Raw genomic sequence first — 27,151 nt, 5'->3', positions numbered from 1 at the left:
TAACTGAAATGGTCTGAGAACTATTGCACTGTGTGAGGGTGAGTGAGGGTGAGGGTGAGTGTGAGTGAGGGTGAGTGTGAGTGAGGGTGAGTGTGAGTGAGGGTGAGTGTGAGTGAGGGTGAGGGGTTGAGGGTGAGGGGTTGAGGGTGAGGGGTTGAGGGTGAGGGGTTGAGGGTGAGGGGTTGAGGGTGAGGGGTTGAGGGTGAGGGGTTGAGGGTGAGTGAGGTGTTGAGGGTGAGGTGTTGAGGGTGAGGTGTTGAGGGTGAGGTGTTGAGGGTGAGGTGTTGAGGGTGAGGTGTTGAGGGTGAGGTGTTGAGGGTGAGGTGTTGAGGGTGAGGTGTTGAGGGTGAGGTGTTGAGGGTGAGGTGTTGAGGGTGAGGTGTTGAGGGTGAGTGAGGGTGAGGGTGAGTGAGGGTGAGTGAGGTGTTGAGGGTGAGTGAGGGTGAGTGAGGGGTTTTGGGTGAGTGAGGGTGAGGGGGAGTAGTTGAGGCTGAGTGAGAGTGAGGGTGAGTGAGGGGTTGAGGGTGAGGGGTTGAGGGTGAGTGAGTGAGGGTGAGGGGTTGAGGGTGAGTGAGAGTGAGGGTGAGTGAGGGGTTGAGGGTGAGGGGTTGAGGGTGAGTGAGGGGTTGAGGGTGAGTGAGGGTGAGTGAGGGTGAGGGTGAGGGGTTGAGGGGGAGGGGTCGAGGGGGAGGGGTTGAGGGTGAGTGAGTGAGAGTGAGGGGTTGAGGGTGAGTGAGTGAGGGTGAGGGGGTGAGGGTGAGTGAGAGAGGGTAAGGGTGTGAGGGGTTGAGGGTGAGTGAGTGAGGGTGAGGGGTTGAGGGTGAGGGGTTGGCGATTCTAAGGTGGCCCCTTACTGCAAAACTGGTTGCGGAAATCCTGGTGCATGAGCTGGACTGCTGCTGGGGCGCATTGGTGCTGTTACAAGGGTGTAAGTGCAGCAAAATCACCCGATTGAGCGCTGGGCGCTGCGCATCTAAAATGACGGCAGCGCACTGAGGGGGAGACTTCCACCGGCTGCGGCAACGGGAGATGTGCACTCTGTTTGTGAGCGGCTGGGAGGCGATCCGGCGTGCAGACTCACAGCGGAAAACTGCGGAGGCGGCAGTCCTGGGGGAGAAGTCTGGAGGGCGAGATCGCCTTAACCTTCCTGTGGTGCACTACGCTCCCAAGATGGCAGTTATGGGATGCGGGCGGAGGCCTGATGCCGGCGAAGGTGAGAGGCAGACCGAGGCGGTGAGGCGAGGAGGTGCTGAATGCTGGAGTGGCCGCTGGGACACGCACCTTGCGCCCTGACCTACAGCATTGAGAGGTGAGGTGGCAGCGCTGTACCGATCCTGCTACGCAGCAACAATGGTGTGGAGGCACCGAGGACGGAGGCTGACTGGTGGCTGTGAGCACTGTGTGAGGGTGAGGGTGAGTGTGATACAATATAAGCCAGAGGATGAATTATCATACAGTCACCTCAAAGGGAACAGTTAACTAATCCCTACTCTACTCTAAGTTATGTCAAAAGTGGACAAAGCATGTCTGCAAAAAGTTTCTGAGCTATCTTGTACATTGCTCTCGGTTAAATCAACAAATCTAACAATTGATACACCTACTCACGGTTCCCATAAAACGCTCAAATCAGGTTAAAGCATAGAGATAACATGTAGAGCTCCGTAGCCCCCCAAATACAGCTTCTCTAAACGTCCTTCACACTTAGTTATCTGCTACAAAACAAGATTCGTTATACTAGCTTGTACTCTGCAGTTGTACCGGTGCAACTAAATAGGTCATTCTATAGTTATCGCGTAAAAGAAAACAATTCACACTGGAATGAAAACAAAATACATTGTGTTTGATAATACGTACTTTAGCTTCTCTCATAAAAAAATGCGCACGCCTTTGTAACAAAATGGCAACCGGACGTTAGCTATTTTAAAATGCAGGCTGTATTAGCTAAAATTAATCTAAACATGAATAATACACAGTCAATACATGTGTGTGTTTACATATTAATGACGATAAAATCCAAAACATTTAATATGACCAAAAAACCTTTCAGTCTTGGTTGTGCTGTGCACTCTACAAATCCCCAAAACATAATGTAACAAGTCTGCCAGCTCCCTCTCATTCCAGTTGTCTTTTGTCTGAGTTTCCTCAGGTTGTCTGCTTCCTCGTGTCAGGTCTTGCCTTCAAAGGGAGTTGACATTGCTTTCGTATCTGTGCCCACATGGACACACATGTTGGGAACGATAAACCCATTCTGGAATTAGTAAATTAATTATGGACATATGACGCTTTCCCTTTTTGTCGTGGACGCGGTCTGTCATATCTAGCGCCCTGAGGCTGTCTGTGTACACGAGGTGCTGTGCAAACAGCAGGCCGGCCCCACTGAGTGCGTTTGTGCCGTGTTACTTCCAGCCTTCAGCGCAGCGGCGGTGAGGTGAGCCAGGTGGCGCTCCAGAGAGTGCTAATGAGGTGCAATGTGGCACGAGGTGCAGCGCAGTCTTCGTGTTGGTATAATCAAGTGCCTGCACGAGCCCTCCCGCTCCCCCTCCCCCATGTCTCTCCTCTCCTCATCCTATTTCTTCACCCGTCCAGGAAACCGCTTGTTTGAAGGGGCGGTCTTTGATGTGTGTTTGTTTTAGGGAGGCAGAAGGCCTCGTGCCCCATTTGTCAGTGGGAGGGGCTTCGACAACTGCTCAACATGAAAGGGGTTTGTTAGGGAGGTGTGAGGCTAGACCTGCTACGGTTGTTGTGGGGGAAAAGGGGGTGGGGTACAGGCGCAGGAAGGTGGGAGATAGGCACAACACACCCACGAGATCGGAGCAGCACAACACTCGTGGCCAGCTCCATTCAGCCGGTAAGTGTGACCGAAAATTGGGTCTGGGAGATGGATTTAACAGGCACCCATGAGTTTACATCCTGTTTCCAAAGTTGGAGGGTAAAGTGAGTCGTTGGGGAGGAGAAGGGTGCTGTTTGTATTTTTTCCAGCTGCAGAATGTAGCACAATGAACGTTTATTGGCTTAACGCGAAGACATATAGGATTTAATGCATTTAAAAGTGTTGCTGGTATACACGGTGCTGCTGTGAATGAAGGCGTCTTGCAGATTTTGATCGTTGTTTGTGTTTCTCTCCATCCTAAATAATACTCAGTACTGTTGTGCACTTGTTTCTTTAAGGTGCCCCTTTTAAAAAGCTGGCGAGATAGCTCCTTGGGTTTGCCACAGAGAACAGTGTGTCTCCCTCATGTCAGACTAGTTAATTCCTAGCCCGATGCACGTTATAACATGGCTTAGAAACAGTACTGTCCAGACAAAAACAGAAAACACACAAGCAGTTTACTAGGAAAGCTCTTACGCAACCATCTATTTATTTAGAATTTTAATAGAGTGCTGCGATTCTCCTCTTTGTATTTTTTTTCCACGGATTGCAAATGAAGGGGAAAAAAAGGCCCATTTCTAGGGTTCTTTTCAGTATATCAACTATTAAAGCCAAGTATCAGCAGAAATATCAGAAGGCACTTTAAAAATACAAATTCATGGACAGTAGGACTTGTGCCAAGTGAGTGTTCTTTTTTTTCTTTCTTAAATTGTAGTACTTCCAGAATATATGCCACTTTAAACCAATAGTTTCTATTCAATCTGCGGCAAAGGAGGGAAGAGAGGGGAGGGGGGAGGAGAAATGCGACACGGCGGGAAGGGGAGGGACAACCAAACAAGACGGAGGGAAGAGAGGGGAGGGGGGGAGGAGAAATGCGACACGGCGGGAAGGGGAGGGGGCGGAGCGGGTAAACCAAGACGGACGTGCACGCGCTTTTAAGCTCAATGCGCATGCGCATTGAGCTTAAAAGTCACGGGCACTGCAAGGAATCGCCACGATTCCTTGCAAGTTAGGTAAAGAGTGGATAAGTCCCAATACTCTCGCTTGCTCGATGCGCATGCGCATCGACAGGCGAGACCTAAAAACCCAAACAGACATGCCCTACACCGTGGACCCAGCGTGTTTATTAGTCAATTAGTAGTCAAACAGAATATTGGCACCAGGTACTTTTACCATCATAGGACAAGTAGCAAATTCAAACACTTGAGGGGGTGAAATGAGATCTGACCAGAAGTAATTCCCATGGCGAGACAGACATCATGTTTGGCCACTACATGCAGTGTCATTAAATTGTCAAGCAGTCCTTTTCAGTCCACTGTGAAGATGTGAATTGGCGAAATAATAAAGTTACTTGTTGCCCTGGTCACCGTTTCTACCCTGTTTCCACCTTTAGACTGGGAGGAAGGGCGGAGATGTATGTGAGCGTCCATTATTCTCCTGGGTTTTGGGGGGGGGGGGGGACCCCAGCCATCTCCAGCTTGTTTTGGATAAAGGCAGCTAAAGTAGCTTCTGGTGACAACAACCGATAAGCACGGGCCAGTAAAATGGTCGAAATTGGGATAAAAGTAGATGAGCCCCCCGCCCTCCAAACACACAAAAATCAGAAATAACTTGATGGAAACATCGGTGTGATTATCCGGAAACTCACACCATTTATTTCTATGCATTTCACTACCAAGCATGGTGTAAAGTAATGTCCATTTGCAACGATATTTATGCGTTTTTATATAGCGCTGATTTTACCCGAAGGTGTCAGTGTGCTTTACAATCAACCAGTTTACATTACAAAAGGACTAGCGGCCACCGTGAAGATGTGAATTGGCTAAATAATAAAGTTACTTGTTGCTCTGGTCACTGCTTCCACCCTGTTTCCACCTTTAGACTGGGAGGAAGTGCGGAGATGTATGTGAGCGTCCATTATTCTTCTGGGTTGGGGGGGTGAAGAATCCCAGCCATCTCCAGCTTTTTTGGGATACGGGCAGCTAAAGGAGCTTCTGGTGATGTCAACGACCGATAAGCACGGGCCAGAAAATGGTCGAAATTGGGATAAATCTGGAATGAACCCCCACACCCACCCCCGCCCTCCAAACACACAAAAATCAGAAATAACTTGATGGAAACATCGGTGTGATTACCCTGAAACTTACACCCTCTATTTCCATGCATTTCACTACCAAGCAGGGTGTAAAGTAAATCCCGTTTGCAACGATATTGATGCATTTTTATATAGCGCTGATTTTACCCGAAGGTGTCCGTGCACTTTACAATCAAACAGTTTACATTACAAAAGGACTAGCGGGGTAGCATTGTAAAGGTCGAGTCCAGAAGAGAGAAAATGAGAAAGCAGTTCGAAATGATATAGAGAGGTGATGCAAGTGGAAAGTAGAAGAGGAAGAACAAAAATATGGAAAGAAAAATAGGAGAATATCAGAAAGGAGGATTAGAGAAGAAAAAAGGAATGGTGTAAATGAAGAGGGCAGAGAAAAAAAGAGCAGTTATGTAGGTGAGAGAGAACAAGGAAGGGCAAAAGGAGAGAAGAGGATAAGCACTAAAAGAAAAGGGTGAAAAGTAGCAGGCAGAGGAAAGGCAGCGCTGGGAGGGGGGCTGGGCAACCATGCCAGCATTCAGATTCACGAGCAGATGGTCCTGTTTATGACCTGCGGAGCGCGTGAAGTGGCTGGTGGCAAATGGAATCAGAGCTTTGATGTTCTTGTCTTGCTATGTGGGAGGGGTAGGGGGAGCGGATTCCTGTGGCTGGCGATGTGCACACGCCTGGCTCACATGAACTGTACCCGATCCGTAGTTTGGGTGGACTTTTGGAAAGCCTTACTATAATCGCGCCCACCATCCCCAAGGGATGGCTTAGGTGGGACCTAAAAACCACCACTCCTATTACTCTTTGTTTTAACCAAGCTAGGGCCGGACAAGATGTCCAGAAATGTTGTGGGAGATAATGGGGCCAATATTAATGATTCTGGATAGTATCCCTGAACAAATTTCTGGTCTGGCCCTAACAAGTTGCAGGCCCCAGAGAGACCCAGGATTACAGGGTCAAACAATGCAGGTTTTCCCCCAATACTGGGGTGCTTTACGCACACATTTTCTATTTTTTGTGAGTAGGTTGAAACTGTCCATGGCGTCCTATGTGGTTTTACTGGGTGTGTTCTTGCACCTGATAATCCGGGGAGGGGGACCACTGGGCAACTTTGAATTGCATAGAGTAGAATTCCCTAATCCACCCCTCCGGCACTCCCCCATCCTTCTGTGATGTTATGTTATGTGATAAACACTGCTATTCCCCTTTAACATAAAAAATAACACTCATTTTTACAATGTTTTCATTTGGAAGGCTTTATAGTTAGCTTGTTGGCCACAGAGGTTTTCAGGAGCAGAGCTGTATTCGAACTGACAAGGAAAAAGTATGCTTGCTTTCTTGTATTGAATCCATCTCTCCACAAAGAAGTTACAATTTGACAATGAGTAGTGAGCAGAATTACCAGTCAGTAGCTGACGGAAATTATCCACAGAGAAGTGGGGAAGACTGGTTGTTGAAATCCAGTCTGCTAGGATGACGACATGACAATGTGTTGGCAACATGCTGAGGAGAGTAGGTGCTGGAAGTGGTGGACAGAAGGGCATGTCATTGAGAAGAGCGCTAATATTGTAAAGACCGACTAAGCTGGCTTCTAAATGGAAAATACTGCAAGAACAAGAATGCAGTGGCCATTTTAAAGCTGGGCATTTAGACATATCCATAGAAACTAATTAAGGAAGCCATTATAAGGTCAGGCAGAACAAAATCATGACGAAGAAGTGTAATTAAAACCTACAGAAACAAGAAATTGGATTCAAATTAATGAATATACATGCAAATTTTACATGTACAAGATAAAAGAAAATATAGATTATATTTTTATTTATTTATTAAACAAACAGATGCCACAAAGACAGCGAAACAACATCAACCAAAATCCCTAAAATGGAACAGATGCATTTAATAGATGAAGAAGAAAGTATTTCAAGTACAATATTCTGTATGAACCAAGGTGGGAAACATTGAGAAGGAAATTTGAACATTTTTAAAAAGCCAAATGTAAAAAGCACACTGATGAACAAGCAAGAAACGTGTGCTCAAGGAAGTGGAAGATTTATTTGCGACAATTCCTGAGTAAGAGACCAGCACATATAGAGGATTCAAAGTGTCTCAAATAAAATGTTGACACAGAGACACAGGATTTGAAAGATACACTTTCAAAAATACATGATCGGATGATGAATCCATAGATGAAAGTCAAAAGATTAAGGAAGTATGTAACATTCTAGGGACTTTAAAATATTTAACAATAAGAAAGAGATAAGACTGTGAACAATTGAAATCTGCATCCTTACACAATTCATGAAGAAGTTATTAGAGAAAACATATGGTTTTTCAGCTGGTGCGAACAGAGGCAAGAGCAAAAACAAATGCAGTCAATACATAATAATAACGATTGAAAATCGCAGAACAAGCAAGACAATTGTCTAAAAGGTATAAAGATAAAATAGAAAAAAATGAAAGCCAGAAGTTGAAACAGAGACAATGTTACAGGTGTGGTCTACAAATTCAGCATGTGGGAATCTGGTCACTACGGGACAACAGTTTTAAAACTGTAATCATTTTGTGACTATGTAAAGCAAAACTAGAAAATAAGGTAAAATAAAATGTTCGAGGAAGCATTGAAAAGACAAGCATGGGCAAAGCCAAATGGCCTTATCTATGAGATGTATAGGTTTTACCAATGTTTCATAGACAAGAACATGCATCATGCCTGCTGTGCAGCAAGGCAAAAAAAGTATTATTAAAAATAAAACACATTGCACTGACACAGCCGCCACATCATTTTCGGGCATGTGCATATGATAAACATGCATTTACGCACCAACAAAATGAATGTTTTTTTTTTCCTTTTTATTTAGCGATCCAAGATCAATAAATAAATTATTTTAGCATGAAAGCATTTTTAAAAAAAATGGATGAGTGTTGCATGGGAGTGGGTTGGGGATGGTGTTGGGGTGAAGCAAATACATAAATACATCACATACATAGAATTATCAGAATTATATTACTTCTTAGGCATGTCAAATTATTGTTCACGCTCAATTAAAGACTATGCCACTATAAATGCTCCTTTACATGAACTGATAAAGAGAGGAAACACTTTTAATGGAGTGAAAACCGCAAAGACTCATTAAAAATAATTATGGCTAAATATTTTGCAGAGTACTTAGCATGTGTTGATCCAGGCTTTGACAGGGCTGATAGCGGATGGCAGTCCAGTAGCATTAGGAGTAGTATTTGTACAACATAAACCTGGGAAAGAATTGCCAAGACACGTTGCACTATCTGATATTAAGAAATGCTATCAACCCCACAAAAGGCTTAGCAGTAGTCTGCTCACATGAGCACTACTCTACATTTCTATATGGGAAACCATTTGTAGTTGTTACTAACCATCAAGCATTAATGACAATATCTGGTAGTCTAAAAGCCAATATGCCACCACGTTAAAAAGGTAGGGAACTAATGGGCTACAATTTCAAAATAAAACACAAACAGGAAAACATAGTCAATGATGGTTTTCAGGGGTGGGCAGCCAAAATGAGGAAACTGTGTAAAATGTAATTTATGCCAGTGCATAGCAAAGTAAAGGTTTTTAGAAGAACTAAAAATGTCTGCATTACCTAGGGTAGTTTGGACTCCACTAGCAGCAGATTTCTTTGAACCTTTGAGTTCAATGCCATATTAGGTTGTCATTGATGAGTATTCTAGGTTTTCCTTTAGTCAGACAAGCAGTGTCCACCTCCACATCTGCTATACTTTCATTTTGGATTACATTTTATTACATGGGAAGTTCCACATATTTTCAAAACTGATAATAGTCCACTATTCTGTGGACAATAATTTAAAACGCTTATATGGTAGTGACTCATAAGACAGTAAATCCATCATTTTGGCCCGAACAAATGTGGTGGTAGAAAGATCCAAGAGTATGTACAAGGAAACAGTTCCGAGAACTGTTAACACAATCGATGCTGGATCAGGCCTGGAGTCAAATTTTGAAAGACTATAGGAACGCTCCCCATAGTACAATGGAAAATGTCTGTTCAAGCGTATGCATGATCAGGCTAGACAAGGTTGTCTGCCAAAAGTAGCTTTGAAAGCACCTGAATGTCATGAGGAAGTTATTAAATAAGATAAACTGGCAAAAGAAAAAATCAAGCATTACGCAGAATGACAAAGACATGCTAGGTCACAAGAGTACAGGCCAGGTGATTTAGTTTCGTCAGACACAACAGATGGAGTTTAAATCTCCCTACACTGTGGGCTGTAGCAGGTTTATGGGTTCTAGGATCACAGCCCAGAATGAAGAGAGAATCTTAACCAGAAATGCCTCACATCTTTATACTTTTTTTTTTTTCCATTTCTGTAATTTTTTATTGTAAAAAAATATATATATATTTACATGGAGCATGGGATATAACCACTTGCAATCTATAACCAGCATTGGCATAGCCAATATGTCTCGCTTTTGGGACCTTTTAAGTATTTATTTATGCAGCACAATATCCTTGATGCAACCACATCAACTGTTGCGTGGTCAAACACTTATAAAGTCCCAAAGGCGAGACCTATTGGCTATGCCAATGCTTAGTGTGGTTGTGTGTGTGGTTGTGGGGGCAGTTGTGGGTGTGGTTGTGGTTGTGGGGGGGGGGGTGTGGATGCGTGGTTGGGTGTGGTTGGGTATGTGGTGTGGTTGTGTGTATGGTTGTGTGTGTGGTTGTGCGTTATGTTATGTTAAAATTATTTGTAGAGTGCACTTACACCAAGCGGTTTCATGGCGCTGAGAGCGGGGGGCGGCAGCGGAGTGATGACAGGAGCTTCACTCATATGCTTCGAAAAGAGAAGCGTTTTAAGAAGTATTCTAAATTGGGTGTATAGGTTTCTGATCTCAGTCCGGTCGGGAGGTAGTTCCAGAAGTGTGTGTGTGTGTGGTTGTGTGTGTGTGTGTGGTTGTGTGTGGTTGTGTGTGGTTGTGTGTGGTTGTGTGTGGTTGTGGTTGTGTGTGTGGGTGTGTGTGTGTGTGTGTGTGTGTGTGTGTGTGTGGGTGTGTGTGGTTGTGTGTGTGGGTGTGTGTGGTTGTGTGTGGTTGTGTGTGGTTGTGGGTGTGTGTGGTTGTGTGTGGTTGTGTGGTTGTGTGTTTGTGTGTTTGTGTGTTTGTGTGGGTGTGTGTGTGTGTGTGTGTGTGTGTGTGTGTGTGTGTGTGTGTGTGTGTGTGTGTGGTTGTGTGTGTGGTTGTGGTTGTGTGTGTGGTTGTGTGTGTGTGTGTGTGTGGTTGTGTGTGTGTGTGGTTATGTGTGCGAGTGGTTGTGTGTGCATGTGCATAATTTATCACCTGGTGAAAATTCGGAATGAGTTAATTTTGCATTTGTGATTCTTCATAGAAAACTTCAGGTCTAACAAAAAGTTGCCCCAATATAGGAATAATACTTGTAAAGCATTTTTCAGATTTTTATTCTCTCTCTTTGTGAACAGGCCCTTTGATTGTGTACTGGCTTTGTAGTTAGATACTTCTGGGGTGGGGGATTACGTCTCCTTGTTTTACATCTTAATACTGCCCTCGTTGGCTATGAGCGCTCCTTAGATATAAGCCTGATTGTTTTTTAAAGACGAGTTGAAAGAATATTTTGTGGCTGCAAACTCTCCTAAAAAGCCATTCCCTACATGAAAAGATCTCTTCAGCAAGCGCCCAATGGTCAGTGCGCATTCTTTGAAGCCAGACTCACCGGAGCACCTGGTGTGAGGACCAGAGATGGAATGTCCCGGCCCCCGACCTGCTCAGATGTGCAGAGGGGAGCACTGCTCTGCAGCAGACACAATCCCTGGGCTGAACATCTGCTTGCATTTTTTTTCTCCCTTTGGGCTCCCCGGAGAAGACGGAACAGAGGAAATCACACCGCCCAATAAACAACACCTTATTTGTTAATCTGCTTTATGAAGAGATGTACAGTCAAAGTAATAGGAAACATTACAAAATGGCTTCTCAGTCCCATATTGCAGCCCATTCCCCATCAGCACAGGAGACTCTGGGCCGCATTTAGTCACTGGTCGGCCAGCAGACACAGTATTATTGATTTATTGCTAAAAGACAAATCCACAAAGCTGTGGTTTACTTTTGGAGAGCAAAAACACAATGTCTCTAGGCCACAGGGATATTCCGCCCTGCATGTGACTCCCGCCTGGTACTGCCACTCTGGGCATGGCATCTTGGCCAGTAATTAAAAATCCCCAGATTTGCCACTGGAGGTGCTGCTTAATTAGGGTGGGACTTTGGATTAGGGTTTGTGCGAAATGTGTGTAATTTCTTTTTGCGGTATTGGGTGATAGTTCAGAAACATATGTGAAATACTGGCAAATACAATCTGGCATTTTCCTCAATATTTTAATTCTAAATGAATCCTCACTGAGAAAAAAATGCTGAACGTGAGAGAAAGACTGAAGGGAAATTAATGCAAGAGACAGACAGGGTTTGAGGCTGGAAATAGCTGACGAAACAAGAGAAGGCTGTGGACAGGTGGAGCTAAGACATAAAACAATATCCTGTGGCAGGAGTCTTCGGCTCTTCCCAGGGCTGACAAACGAGTTTTAGTTCTACCTCTCACTCAAGACAGTCTTCAAACAAGCTTGTGCGGCAGGAGGAGGCGCGGCGGGAGGGGGAGGGAGGAGGAGGGGGGGGGGGGACTGCACTTGCGGGAGCGATAATTGTTGCCATATGGCGGCACGTGCTCCCACAAGTAGATCGCCTCACGTGCACGCGTTGCCATCAAAGGCAATGGAAAACATGCATGTTTTTGGCTGAAAAGCCAAGGCGATCGGAAAAGGTATTTTTGCCTATGCAACGCATGCGTGCTGCGTGGGCGAGACCTAAAAAGGTCCTGGTGACCTATGGTGGCTATTACCCCAGAAGGACAGCAAGCCTTATGAAGAAGCATTAGAGATTGAACATAATTAATTGGTAGGATTAACAGACTCCTACTAAGATTTTATCTTTAGGTGAAATAGTTTGCAGTTGTCTTAACTGTTTTCTTAAGGGGGAAATGCAGGATTGTGTTATGCAATAAGCGTTGTATTTATCTTTTAACATTTAGGACATAGAGCTCATTCTTGCAACGTTTTTATTTCAAAGTTAGTTTGGTGGCCACGGACAATTGCTCAGTTTGAGCCGGTGGTTTCTGGTGCTCGACACCGGCACTTTAATTGTCAACACCGGGGCTTGTGACAATCTGCCACAAGGTGGTCCTGTCTGGCTAATTTAGGAATGAGAACATCAGTTAATTATTAATTCAATATACATTAAAAATTACTATTAACTGCCGCCCAAGCCATTCTTATAGCTGTGGGGGCCTGAAATAGTCCGTATCGTCACACCTGTAGCAGTGGGATGGTTAGTAGCTGTGTTGTTAATAATATTTTCAACATTAATAAGCATTAATATTTGCTTTTTTTATACAAATTAAGCATTGCCATGTACATTTTGCAGAGCAGCTTTGTATTAGAACTGTCAAAGAAAGTGTGCCTGCTTTGTTACACTGAATACATCTCTTCATACAGATTCTTCACAATCCCTCCATCATTGGGAGGATGCCAATCAGGTAAACTTGGAATGTGGAAAGCTGTGATAAGGTGCTCTCAATCTTTCTCTATTATCTTCAATGGAAACAAAGAAGGCTTTGAGAGTGTGCTGCTTCAGAACGGAGGCTGCCTGTCTCCGTGAAAACTTTGAAGGAAACTAGAAAACCGCACGACTACCTCAAACCACAGTACACAACTATGTGCGCTGTAGGCTAATCTTTACGCTTCTTACTTCAATTTAAATGCATTTTAACCCCTTCACTGCGGCGGCTATTCCGCCGCAGTGCTAAGGGGGCGGGGCGGCCGCGCGGCCGCACGGCGGCCGCATGCTGGTGACGGAACCGCTCCGTCACCAGCGTCGGTTGCGCTGTGCTTATGACGGAGCGGTTCCGTCATGGCCCGCCCTGCTCAATGGAACGCTCCGCGCAGGCGCGGAATTCGCGCCGCGCAGGCGCGGAATTCGTGCCGCGCAGGCGCTCCGAGCGGGACATGACGGAACCGCTCCGTCATCAGCACAGTGCCACCGCAGCTGATGACGGAGCGGTTCCGTCATCAGCAGGCAAGGGGTTAAACGAAAAAGTCAACGTACTAACGCATTTCAGTGTTTAATAGCATAATTCAAAATTATTGTACATCAACCATGTCTTTGGACTGTCACACAAATGTTGCGGCACATTCGTTACATTATCAATGAACAGGTGGCCTCGCCAACACGGCGACAGAGTAATTTGCTTTATCGCCCTGGCTGAGAAACAAGCTGCCAGCCAAGATTTAAATCGGGCCCGATCTCTTTAAATTTTTGGAGACATGGAGCCACATTAATATCGTGTCAACTAACAAGGAGATCTTAGAAGTACATATTTTTCAGTTCATTCGGAATGTGCTCAGTCTTCACTTGCCAGGGGGTGTTTAGGCTGACTTTAATTATCTATCTTACGATATAGGACAGTCAGTGTAGCATCCTGCTACAATAACCACAGACACCATGGATCGCTATCACTGGAGTTTTATTACTGCACATCCATCCTCGTCCCTGTCCCTACTCTAACTGTCCCCCTGGTTCCTATCCCCGGCTCCTCCTGTTCCTGCTCCTCCCTCTGACTCCACCCCGCAACCACTAGACTGCATCCCACAATACTACATCTCCCCCTTTCTTAACAAAATGAACTTAATGTCCTTAGTGTTCGCAGTTCTTCAATCTGCCACACAGGTTGGCGGACAGCCTGCTCTTCGAGCCTCAGTAGTGTCGAATCCGCGGTGGGCTTGACTTTGGTCGATCTTTCTGTTGTCTTGATCAGGGCATTCTTGATCACGTTGCGTGTGAACTGTCTGCTCTCACATTCCGCAGTCGGCATGTCTCTTTCCCGTGGTGTACCTACTGTTGGTTTAGGTGCTCGATCTCTTTCATGGGTGGATAGTGTTCTGGTCCTCTTCCGAGCACCCTCATCCGCTTTTGCTTCCGTTTGTCTTGTCCGGTTGAAGGCAACACTGTCCTCCAGTTCAGGGTCATGTATGCCAGACGGTATGGTGCTGTCTGATGAGACTGTCTTGGCTTGGTTCAGTAATTCATTCACCGCCTTTATCTTTACTGCCTTTTGCTTCGTCAGGTCAAGAACAACACTGTCTTCCTGTTTCGAGTCTGGGGTGCCGGCCGGTGAGGTATGAACGGTGGAGGTCAGCTTGGTATGACTTGGAGATTGATTTGCTGTCTCGGGTTGTGTCTCCCACACCTGCTCACGCCTGGAACAGGCAGACTCTGGGGTCGGCTGAATGTTAGTGTGTCTTGTTCTCCTCCGATGATGACTTAGTTCTCCTGACACGTCTGGCTTCCTTTGCGGATTGACTGGTTGGTCCGTTTTTATTTGGGTGCTTTTGGCCACGATGCCGGATTCCGTTTTATAGGACCAGGACCAGGGCCTTCGAGTCAACCTTGCTGCCCCTACCCGGGGTGACGGTGTGGTATTAGTGTCACGATGCACATGTGCTCGATGCGACGGGTTGTCTGGTGGAGTGATCGAGTGTGCATTGACATTGGTGTGGGACACGTCGCTCTCGACGTGAAGAGTGTCCCTTGGTTCGCTGATGTGTTCAGGTGCTTGGCGCCATGGCCGGTGTCGGGACCACGACTGTCGACTCAAAGGATCGGACCGACATGCTGTCTGAATCAGAGGAGTTCTCCCTCACTTCCCTCTGAGAATGTTTCTTTAAGAATGTTGCACGTGGTCGTTGTCGGGACCATGACTCTGCCGACTCAAAAGATCGGACCGACGTGTTGTCTGAATCAGAGGAGTTCTCCCTCACTTCCCTCTGAGAATGTTTCTTTAAAAATGTTGCACGTGGTCGTTGTCGGGACCATGACTCTGCCGAATCAAGAGACCGGACCGACGTGCTTTCTGAATCAGAGGGGTGCTCCGTCAGTTCCCTCTGTGAGTGTTCATTTGGGAATGTCCTACTAGGTGGTCTTCGGAGCCGGGTAGTCCGTGACGAGTTGCTTTCCCCTTCGGAATTGTTTTCGAAAAGCTTCTCCATGTGTCTTTGTTGGAATATCTTCAACGCGGTCTCATTTGGGAGATTGTTTGAAGATTCCGTGCTTGTTCCTTGTGCTTGATCCCAAGCTGTTGCCTCTTCGTCCTTCTCGTCTGATGTTACCCATCTACGCTCTGTTTCTTCGTTGTCGCGGGGCCCATGGATGCTTTGGGGCCCATGAAGGCATGAATCATGGCATGGACCAGTCCGTCTTGTGTGATCTGGTTCTCCTTCCCAATTGCTTGATGTTCCAACACCTCTGACTTGGGGTTTGTGTGTTCTCCGGCCAGATGTTTCCTTGGACTCGTCTTCACTGCTTGTCGACTGATGTCCCTGCGCCGACTTTCGGTGTTGACCAGAGCGACCCCTTCATCTCTGGTTAGTCTTTCTCTCCCACTTGCTGTGTGGGATGCCTTCTTGACCAGGAGTGCGATCTGTCCCACTTGATGCTCTTTCTTCCTCCTTTGAATGACTCTTTGAGGAACTCCTGGGGGGTGAATAACTTTTTGGAATTGTCTTTTGGATGGTTGACTCTGGGTCATCTGACTCCGAGCAGTCCTTGGTTGACCTTGAGTAGTCGGAGGCTGAGAAATCTGACTCTGAGTAATCCGTGTTATTTTCTTTGTCACTGTGTCTTTCCCGTTGTCTTTTTACTGGTCTGTCTTCCCTCTCTCTCCTTTCAGTTCTGTTTGTGTTCTGAGGGTTATCTGTCCGGGCGTCTTGATAATTTGCTTTCAGATTCGGCGCCTTTGATTTGTCTCTTACCTTGACGTGCAGTCCAACTTCAGCCTTCCTGATGATTTCTTCCAGTGACCACTTTCCTCGCAAGATCTTGAGTTTCGTGTCAGGGTTTGCGCAGCCTTCAATTATCCGGAGTCGGACTGCGTCCTCATTCGTAAAGGTGTTGAAGTGGCAGCCTTGTACCAGGTTTTTTAACCGAGTGATGAAGGTTGGCAGTGGTTCACCGGGTTCCTGCCGAGCTGTGTTGAAAGCGATGCGCTCTCGATCCACTTCCGTTTGTGCGGAGAGACGGGCACATAGCTTCTCTTGGAGTCTTTTATAGATGTCTGTGTCTTCGTCGGAAAATGTTTCGATTGGGCATCGGCCCTCTGGACCCACCAAATGGAGTAGCAGCATTAGGCATTTTCTCTCTCTTTGTTCTCCATTGGCATACAGGAAATCACTCAATGTGGCCAGCCATTGGTTCCGTTTGAGACACAGACTCCAGGTGTCCGTCTGCATCCCTGAGGGTGGTGCTTCAAAGCAGGGATTTAACTGTTGTGCGATTTCTTCCCCCGCCATAAGAGGAGGATTTTGATGGATCATGTTCGCAGAGCACGGGCGGTTCCTTTGTCTTCTCGTCTTCGTAGTTGATCTGTATTCAGTCGAAACCTGCGGTCTGGTCATGTGCTGGGACGTTAGCAATGCTTGTTTGGCCTTCGCCAGTGCTCGCTTGGTCTTTGCTAATGCTTGATTCTGTTATGTTCGCCAGTGCTTGTTTGGTTTTCGGTAATACTTGTTTTCTTTCTTTGCTGCGATTTATCCAATGCTTGTTGATCTGCGTGTATCAATGCTTGTGTCTCTTTGCATGGATCAGTGCTTGTTCCTTTGCGCGTACCAGTGCTTGTTGATTTGCACGTATCGATGTTTGTCTAGTTGCATGTGTCACTGCTTGTTTATTTGCATGTACCAGTGCTTGTTTACTCTTGGCCAATACTTGTCCTTGCATGTACCAATGCTTGTTGAGTCACTTCCGCCAATGTTTGTTTGTGTGCAATTGCCAATGCTTGTTTGTATGTTTGTTTATTTGCATGTACAAATGCTTGTTGATTCACTTCCGCCAATGTTTGTTTGTATGCAATTGCCAATGCTTGTTTGTACATCTCTTGCCCTTGCCAATGATTGTTTGGTCTTTGCCAATGTTTGTTTGTTTGTCCTTTACCAATGCTTGTTTATTCTTAGCCAATATTTGTCTTTGTATGCACCAATGCTTGTTGACTTCCCTTTGCCAATGTTTGTTTTTCTTTTGTCTTTACCAATGTTTGTTTTGCACTTACCAGTGCTTGTTTTCGGGCCCTGTGGCACTCGCCAATGTTTATTTGCAATTTCAGGTCTTCTGCCTGACCTCAAAATGGCCGCCGATAATCCCTCGCAGGGGATTGGACACTGCTGCCTGACTCCAAAATGGCCGCGCGGGAATCTCGTTTTCGACGGGATTTCGGCCGTTTTTCTTCGTTTTTTCACCGGAATCACAGTATTTTCTTAGCGCTTCCACTCACCAATTGCCGGTTGCAGCCAGGATCCACCGCTGGAGTCAATGCTTCAGGTAGGGTCACTTGTCTTGACTTCTGCCGCCGGGGTGGGCTTCCGGTGGGCACTTCTGGGCACTTTAGGCGGGACGCTCCCACCTCTGCACACGGGGCTCCCGATGCTAGCGCTCGACCGCGCTTTTCACAGGTGCATTTGTTTAGCGCTCAGCAGCGCTCGTTTCCAGGCGATGTCCACGCCTTACTCAGCAGGGCTCCACACACTCTGGCAGCACGGCAAGGTCGGGGTTGGGCTCCCGATCCCTCGCTTGGCCCGTTTCAGCCCTCACCTCACTCGGGCACTTGCAATTTCTTTTGGCGCGAACAGCGCTCTTACTTTGAGGCACATTCACGGGGTTTCCACAATGCCCCAGGCGCCCTCTTGGATCCCTCTCAACTGCTGGGGAACAGGGTCACCTGCTGCTGGCTTCTCGTCTCGGGCAGCAACTTCGTTTCCCTTGGGCAGCGTTTTCTTCTCCTCGAGGCTGCCAGGGACAGGGCTCTCTTGTGGGGTTCTGTGGGCTGGGTTCAGGCCCATCCCACCCTCGTCGCCAGTTGTAGCATCCTGCTACAATAACCACAGACACCATGGATCGCTATCACTGGAGTTTTATTACTGCACATCCATCCTCGTCCCTGTCCCTACTCTAACTGCCCCCCTGGTTCCTATCCCCGGCTCCTCCTGTTCCTGCTCCTCCCTCTGACTCCACCCCGCAACCACTAGACTGCATCCCACAATACTACAGTCAGCCATCTCAACAACATGTGACTTTGCGGCTCAAGCAACTGGGGGACTCATTTATGATAAACAACACAGACAGATCTCACATCAGGCACACCAGAATTGTAAAACCACACGCCATCAGCTATCAGAATAAATACCTTTTACAATACCTTCAAGAGTGAAATGAAAAGTCTCCTGTTCAAATAAGACCTCTCAGCATGATCGGTGATTTGGGTTGTCCCATGCTACACCTCACTATAGTTTATGAATAAGGTCACTAATGAGCAGACATTTCTTTTAAAAGCCTCGCTACTAACCACATCCTTGCTGGATATTTTATTCCGCCTAGGATGCATTACTTCACTTGACTGAATACTATAATAATGCTGGCCCTTGCTTCCACAGGTCAACTCATATTGTCTTTATTTTTTGCTAATAATTTACAATTTGTGCCCTGCTTAGAGCAATAATAAACATCCAAGCCATATATGATTACTCGATACAACCTTATAACTTTGTAAAGTGGTATGTCACCCCAGGGTCATGTAGGGTCATGCATGTGCTATGCAAAACCACAAATAAAATAAAATACTTGATTTTGAGTTTTGTAAAGCGCGAACAAATACCCTGCGGTGTCTAGGCGCTACGAAATGGGGAAACAAAGAGAACACTTAGTTCAAACCATCATCACTCATACGATTATGTCTTAGGCAATGTCTCTACACTGGTCTTAATATTGTCCCAATACAAAACTGACCTGCAGCCCAGCATTCTTTCTTCCCTGATATATGTATGCTCCCTTTTCAATAATCTAATTGGACTAGCAATGCCAGTTAAATATTGCATGATAGGTACTGCACAATTCTATGTGATCTCTTATTTTCACACTTTGAGCCTTATTACGATGTCGGGCGGACTCACGTCTGACCGACCTCTGTTCGGTGGTCCAGACCACAGGAGTACAATGCGACTGCACATGGTGTGGTTGCATACTCTCATTTCTCTATGGGAGCTTGTGTTGTGGCCGTAAACCGGCCGCAGCACAAGCACCCACAGAGAAATGGGAGAATCGGTTTGTCCCTGCATCGCGTGGCAGGCACCTTAGGGTGCATGCCACATGGTGCGAGGCCCAGAAAGCCTCCGAACTGTGGTCATATGCTTTCCGGGTTTTGTATGCACCTATAAATAAATATATGGCTGGGTGCTAAAATTGATCTGAAACCCAGACCTTCCATACCTATCAAAGGGTTACAAGAAGGGTTGATGCATCAAGCAAAGCACAGATGATGGTTGGTTATCCCAGTAAGGGGAGGTGTTTTAATCTTATAACTATGAGGTACTGGTAACACTTGATAAACTACTCAGACATAATTTTAGGTGTCCTGGCTTGGAGGAACTTATTAATATACTGTGCATGGTGGTCACTATATGGTAACAAATTAAAGATGTATAATAGGGAGGCAACACAAAGGGTGTAGTTGTTAATACATTCCATAGGAGCTAAGTAAATATAAAAATATGGCCTCTGCTATCCTATCCATTTGTATACTGTTATGCATGGCTCTCCTAATGAACCGTTTGCTTAAATTACTGGATTCTAAAACCATTGGTTCACTGCTATAAACCACAGCCTATGACGTAGCCATGGATGGGTAACAGAACTGGTTAACCACTGAGAGAGCGCAATTTGAATGAAACACATGTCCGTACCATATTTACAAGCATATCGCATAAAGTTAGAAGTTGTAACGTGAAGTAGCACTTGTAGCGTAAAGTTAGCCGATGTAACTTACGTAATAGGAAATGTATCTTATTCACTTTAGGATATGCGTTAGAAAGACCGTACATATAGTGGTCTAATATAGAAACGTGTAAATGCTTAAAGAACAGTAGACCGTGCTAAACTGAATATACGTATGTAATCATTAGACGGAGAAAGCGGTGAAATGTAAAGCAAAGAAATGTGCAGACTATATAGCACTGTGTAAGAAACGAGAGTATAACGTTGTATTTTATGTAACATGAATTCAAGTATAATCAATAGTTTGCTAATTCGATTATATATATATATGTGTGTTAAAAGTCATACTGTGTAGAAGAGTTTGTAGGAATGTTAGAATAGTGTGGTCATATGTGATTTTAACCTAACGGACCAAGGGTTCGCAAGAGTGTAGTCCGCTGCATGTAATTTAGTGGTCTCACAGGAAGAGGGGGATAGCTTTGATCTGTACGTGCGAGACGAGAGTCAAAGGTCTTGTTAAATTTAAAGTGACAATGCTGGACGAAGTTTATGGCTTAAGTGAGATAAGGGACGCTTGGAATTTGGGGTCTTGTTACGAAGTGACTGTTCTCAGGACCAAAAGAGGTTACGATCACAACGGTAATGAATGGAACTCTGTTGAGGTGATAGACTTTGCTCTGAAAGTGTCAACTGGAATGTCATGAGGTTACCAGCAAGATGACGAAGATGGCGCCTAAGAAGCGAGGTCAACTTAACGGACGACGCGAAGAGATGAAGCTATGGAAAAACCCAGAATGAGATCACGTGAAATGTGTACGTGGTGGGCGTCAAAGGGGCGTTCCACCCATACTGTGATTTTGTATTTAGGGACAGCACCCCGGGGAGAAGTTAGAGCAGATGGCCTGAGCGCAGAACAGAAGATCAGAAAGCAGAGCGCAAGGGAGCAGGGGAGCAGTAGGCCGAGGACCCTTAGAGAGCGGATGGGTAGGCAGAAAGGGTACTGTTTCTCGACGTAGAATTCCATCAGAGACTAAGAGAGTTTGAACTTCTTTGGAAGTCAAACTGCTGACACCTTTTTAGGTAAAGAACTTGCGAAGTAGGAATGTCACTTAGCATAGAGTAGGGACAGATTTAACTTGTTTTTTTCTTCTTTTAGATGACGCAACAGATCCACTTTGTGTCTATGCTATTCAATTTGATGATTCTGGAATTGGTTTTAATCGTTTTCTTTTGTAGACTAAGATTCTTTAGGGAATTTATGTTCCTTTTAGTTCCTGTATACTTGTTGAATCTTATCCTGAGAGGATTGTATATGCAATTAACTCTGATTTTATATTAAACTTTTAAACTTTATCAGTCGTAAGTGGTTCTTCAGAGTTGCGTCAGTGTATGGGGTTGATTTAAACTTATGTGGGTTTGCCTTTTACTCAATGACAGTCAATAATCGATCCAAAATTGGAAGAATGAGATAGGTATCTAGGTGATCAGAAAAGGTATCGAAATCTCATTCCCCGCAGTTGGTAGCAGAGGATGGTTGGCTTCTTGAGGAAGGCAACCTAGGTCAGGTCTACATTACCCCAAGGTCCCTAGTCATCGGCGACCAGAAGAAGAATCCCTGCCGAAGAAGGTGCTGACGGTGCGAGAGAGAAAAGCAGCAGAGTCGGTCGAGAGTGAGTATAAGGGTCATGCGTTGCCAGATTGCGGTGTCTTGTGTTGTACCTGTGTTGTAATGTCAAGCGGAGTTGAATGCCTGTAGTGTGATTGAGGGAAGGTTGTGAGCGCGCGCAACCGGATAAAATCTTAATTCCAGAGAAGGGCTTAAGTGGTTCGGGTGTATCAAACACCCAGAGTAATTGTCTACCATTGTAAAGGGGGTCATGAGGTACCATTGATCGCCCGCAGGACCGATGATAGGGGGAATGTCTGAGTGAGTGTATGAGTAACGGACGCTGGTCGGACGTTTACTGTGTGTAAGTAACCTATCAGTTAAGGCGAGCGTCTGAACGTGAGAGGAAAGACGTCTCGTCAGTTGAGGTGACAATTACAGTTAGACTGTGGACGTACAGTCAAGAAAAGTGATCGCTTGGTCGGAAGTAGTCATTTTTCGGCGTATGAATGAAAACGCATGCAAGACCGTGAGACGAGTAGAGAAAGGAGGGGAACTGCTGCAGAGGGGACGAGTGACGTCAGCGTAGAGCCGCGCTAGGATTGGCCGGTCAGCGTAGAGTCGCGCTGGGATAGGCTGGGCAGCGAGAGCCGCGCAGGGATTGGTTGTTTGTCAGCGGGAAGTAAATAAGGAAGAGAAATAAGGAAATCGTAGATTTTTGAAAATGAAGTGTTTTAAGCGTTTAAGGGCGATCTTTAAGAAAGATAGAGGAAGCTCGTATGCAGGGGAAGAAGCCCCACCAGAAGGCACACCAGCTTATTATATGGCTGTGAATGTAGGGTTACACTCAATACTATGGATCTCTGAGTGGAGTAAGCTAACAGAAGGAAATGAGGAACTGACGTTCCCGAGATACGGGACGTTTAGGTTAGAAGCATTGAATCAACTGAAAGCGGTAATGCTAGCAACGAGACCTCTACCGAGGCCAACACAGTTCGAAGCCCTTAGTGCATGGTTCAGGGCGGCACACGATAAGAGCTCGAATAGACGACAGGAAAGAGTGAGACGATCGGTAAAAGCAGTGCAGGATGCTAAATGGGACGATGAAGCTAAAAAGTGGAGGGTGCAAAAAATAGAAGCAGATAAATTGTATACAGTGCTAGAGGCTACGGGAGGAAAGAAGCCTCTAGAAGAAGATGAGGACAGCGAGTCGGATGAGGATCTGATAGAGAGGCTATTATTAGATAGACCACCACCGTATAACAGAGAAGCCGAAAGTCCCGAACTACAGCAAGGGGACGGGGCTAGGTGGGGGGAATATAAACCGCTCCCGGTAACAGAGTGGGATCCCAAGAAAGGTGAGGAAGTACCTCAATCTAGTCCCGTACAGAGAGTAGTAGGAAGATTCGTGGTCCAGAAGGTGCCAGAAACGGAGTGTGCAAGGTCGTATCAGCTGCCAGATGCTCTACAAGTACCTGTTACCATAGGTCCTATAGTGTCAATCTACAACCCGGAGGGAGCCCAGCAGGAGGAACAGGCACGGTGGGACAGGGAAAGGGCAGAGATGGAAAGTAGGAATAATACGATCAATTCCCAAAGGCAGTTGTTAGGACCAAGGAGTCGGAGTACCCCATTGGATCCAGTAACGGGTCCCTGGATAGAACAGGGGGGTCAGAGAGGACAGATGGATCTGAGGGGACCGAAACCAAAAACCTTTAAGGAATTAAGGGAGTATTTGAAAGAATGGGACGCTGCCGAAGAGACTCAGAATAAAAGAATAGAAACAGAAGCAGAATGGAGAGATCAAGATAACAGGATCCTCTCTCACTGCGGAGCTGGCGAAAGCAGCCCGGAGTGGGAGGGAGAGAGTCAAGGAAGCAAAGGAGATACTTGCCATACCATCGGTGGCAATAGACAATTGTGTGAAGACAAGAGTACAGGATGTGGGGGGATGCCTCGCCTCATCCTTAGTGAGGGAGAACGAAAGACGCAGGAGTACCGAAATAGTTTCAGGTGCACTCACCATGCCCCGGACGAAAATGTGCGACATTGGAGTCACGAGGGTATGGGGAGTCGCGAAGGGTCTCGCCATGCATCCGGTGATCACGGACGGGATCGCGGGAACATGGAGGGCCGTGAAGGACCTTTCCGTTTATTGAGTGACACCAGACAGCAAGGGAATAGCAGTGATTTAGAACAGAACGGAGGATCCTATCTCGCATCTAGAGAGGCCGAGCTAAAAAGACAGAATGCAATAATGGGGAATAGAACATTGTTCCACCATACCCCAAGGGAAGATGGAAAAGCTTGGGACCTAGAGAGGTGGGAACAAAGAGAAGCAAGGAGGACGCCTCATAACTCACCTGTGCCCAGACGTAGGACTCGTAGTGGGGGTGAGAGGGATGTAAACGAACCACCTAGGAGTGAGGTACTGAGAGCTGAGATAAAAGCAAAACGGCTCGAAGTAATGAGTTTAAAATCAGATTTGGATGAAATAATAGACGGCACCTTGCCAATGGAAAGGATAGAGCTGTATGATCAGGATGAAATACTGTTTATGTCTAAGGATGTTACTCGGAAAGCGAGGTCAGTTCATGAAAAATTATCTGAGTTGGCAGACAGGTATATGATAGACTTATCACGAACTAAAGCTTTACAGGGTAACCATAGGTTAAACTGCACGGATCAGGATCTAGATGAGCGTAGGACGATTGGGCTGAAAGTACACATAAAGGAACTGATCTCGAGTATCAGATTGTGGAGGAATTTGGATAAATGGGAGGAAAGATGGTCCAAGAGGGGATCCGTCAGAAGGAGTACACTTACGAGGTCCCCGGATGGAGAGCTAATGCGAATGGAAGCTTTCCCTTTGCGAGAAATCGCGAACGGAAGCTACGTGCATGTGCCCTGGATTTAGCGGCATTTACCAATTCTTTCCCCAAATTAAGGGAAAACCCCGTCGAGTGGTACAAACAGGTAGAGAGGTTCGTGAAGATCTCTAAGGTGCTGTGGGTCGATTTAAACACCCTGTTTGATATCGTAGTACCCGGAGATTTGTGGACGGCATGCAAACTTAGTGTCGAATGGCCCATTTGTGAACCCACGAGGGATGCCCGGACGAATGGTCCATCAGAGAGAGTCATGGAAAAGTACGAGAGGGTAATTGCATGGTTAAAAGAGAAGGTGCCGTTGCAGGACATAGACTGGGTTAAGATAGATCGAACAACTCAGGAACCTAAAGAGACCGTTCACGAGTTCTATGAGAGATTGCTGAAAGCATTCAAACAGTACAGTGGATTGGATGTGATGGATCCCAAAGACATAGGACAGTTTGTGTCAAAGTTTGTCCTGGGATTGCGACCAGACATAAGCTTAATGATTCAACAGCATTTGATTTGTTGGCAAAACAAACCTTTAGATGAGATTCTGAGGTATGCGAGGTACTGTAGCGATGAAATAGATTCAAAGGCAAAGAAACTTAAGGAGAAGCTGATGTTGGTGCAGATGCAGTCAGCTGGAAAGAGTGGACAGCGGCAACAGGGAACAGGAACCCTAGGGAAGAAACAGAATAATCAAAGCAGAGATGAGGAAGAAAAACTGAGACCTAGGGTAGATATCGCGACACTGAAAAAGACAACGAGGTGCCATCAGTGTAACGAGGTAGGACATTGGAGACGCGAGTGTCCCTATAATGTCGAGACGGGGGAAATAGAACAGGAGGAGGATGAGGTTCAAACCGGCATGGTAAAGGGAACAGCAGTCCCGAAGGGAAAGTTAATCAAAGGGGGGACTCAGACTCCTCGAGCTCAGTTTCCTCAACCGCCTCGGATTGCAAATGGAGGAAAAACCTATATACAACTGCCACTGTTCGTAGGAGGAGAAGAATGCTACTACGTTGATCCTCTTACAGGACAACGAGTGAATAGGGAAGAAGACTGTACCCTAGGAGCAGCCCTGGAGGTAGACCAGAGAGGACCATACGTAGAAGCTGAGGTGGCTGGATGTCCTACGACCTTTTTGGTGGATACGGGGGCCACTCGATCCACTTTGAGATCGGCGGTAGTCCCAGGTCTGCCAATGTCGGGAGAGACGATTCAGGTGGTAGGAGTCGCAAATAGGAGAATGACGAATCCTCTGACAGAACCAGTGTCAGTGAAGATAGGAAATTACAGTGATGAACATCAGTTTGTGATTTGTGATTCTAGCCCTGTATGTCTGCTAGGAAGAGATCTGTTGTGTAAACTAAATTGCACAATATATTGCACACCTGAAGGAGTAGAAGTGCAGACTAATGATGATGATGCTGATTTTAAGGTTGTAAACTCGCAGGAATGCGTGGAACTATATCCTACCCTAACGGTGGAGGAGCTTCCACAGGACTTGAAGGAGACAGTGTCAGCTGAGGTGTGGGATTTTACTGGAGAGGAAATAGGACTGATCAAAGGGGTAGAACCGGTAAAGATCATGGTAAAACCCAATGCCGAGTATCCAAGAACACCACAATATAAGTTGACACCGGAGACAATAGCAGGAATAAAGCCTGTGATCGAATTCATGATTAGACAGGGAATACTGAAGGAGATCATGGGAAGTCCATGTAACTCCCCGATTATGGGTTTGCAGAAGCCTAGTGGGAAATACAGAATAGTGCAGGACCTTCGAAAGATTAATAATATCGTTGTTTCATGTTGTCCAGTGGTACCGAATCCATCAGTGATATTGTTCCAGATACCGTTCCAAGCTGAATGGTTCACAGTGATAGACTTGTGCCAGGCTTTCTTTTCAATCCCTTTAGATGAGGAAAGCCAGTATCTGTTCGCTTTTAAGCTGGAAAATCGCGTTTTAACATGGTGTCGTATTCCCCAGGGGTATACAGAAAGCCCATCGATTTTTAACCAGCTGCTGAAGAAAAATCTTGAAAGTCTAGTACTGCCCAAGAACTCGGTTCTGGTCCAGTACATAGACGACCTGCTTGTTGCGTCAGAAACTGAGGAAGCTTGCAAAGTAGACACCATCACCTTACTAAATCACTTGGCCGAGAACGGACACAAGGTGTCTCCAAGTAAATTGCAGTATTGTCTGACCGAAGTGCAATACTTGGGCCATAGGATTGAAAAGGGAAAACGGAAGGTGTCTCCAGACAGAATAGAGGCGATCATGAAAATGAACGCGCCTAAAACACAAAGAGAAGTCAGGATGTTTCTAGGCATGGTTGGTTATTGTCGGCAGTGGATAGCCAACTTTTCACTGAAGGCAAAACCTTTACAAAAACTGACGCACAAGGGGGTGAGTGATCCGGTACCATGGGACAAAGATTGTTTGATGGCATTTTTGCAGCTGAGGGAGGACTTGTGTCGTGCCCCGGCTTTGGGAATGCCTGATTACGAAAAACCATTCTTGCTTTACTGCTGCCAAAGGGAAGGTTGTGCTTTAGCAGTTTTGGCCCAGATACACGGAAATGCGCGTAGACCAGTTGCGTATTTTTCGGCTACATTAGATCCAGTAGCCGCAGCGTTGCCCGGATGTCTCAAATCCGTTGCTGCAACGGGTGTCAGCATTGAAAGATGTGAAAATGTGGTAATGGGACATCAGTTAGTGGTGTACGTACCGCATTCTGTGGAATTGTTAATGACCAGGACCAAGACTCAGCATTTGACGAATAGCAGGCTCACACGCTATGAGCAAGTCATATTGGCTGCTGAGAATGTG

General features: G+C 46.0%; 1 protein-coding gene across 1 annotated transcript in view; it reads right to left on the bottom strand.

Annotated features, from left to right (window-relative positions):
• SYNJ2 (synaptojanin 2) overlaps positions 1-27,151 on the bottom strand; it is a 745,535-nt gene that overhangs the window by 573,505 nt on the left and 144,879 nt on the right. The gene's annotated exons all lie outside the window — the stretch shown is intronic.

The sequence above is a fragment of the Lissotriton vulgaris genome, chromosome 6, assembly GCF_964263255.1.
Source record: "Lissotriton vulgaris chromosome 6, aLisVul1.2, whole genome shotgun sequence".
Lineage (NCBI taxonomy): Eukaryota > Metazoa > Chordata > Amphibia > Caudata > Salamandridae > Lissotriton > Lissotriton vulgaris.
Note: the sequence above shows the minus strand (reverse complement) of the source record. Positions and strands in the feature narration are given on the sequence as shown.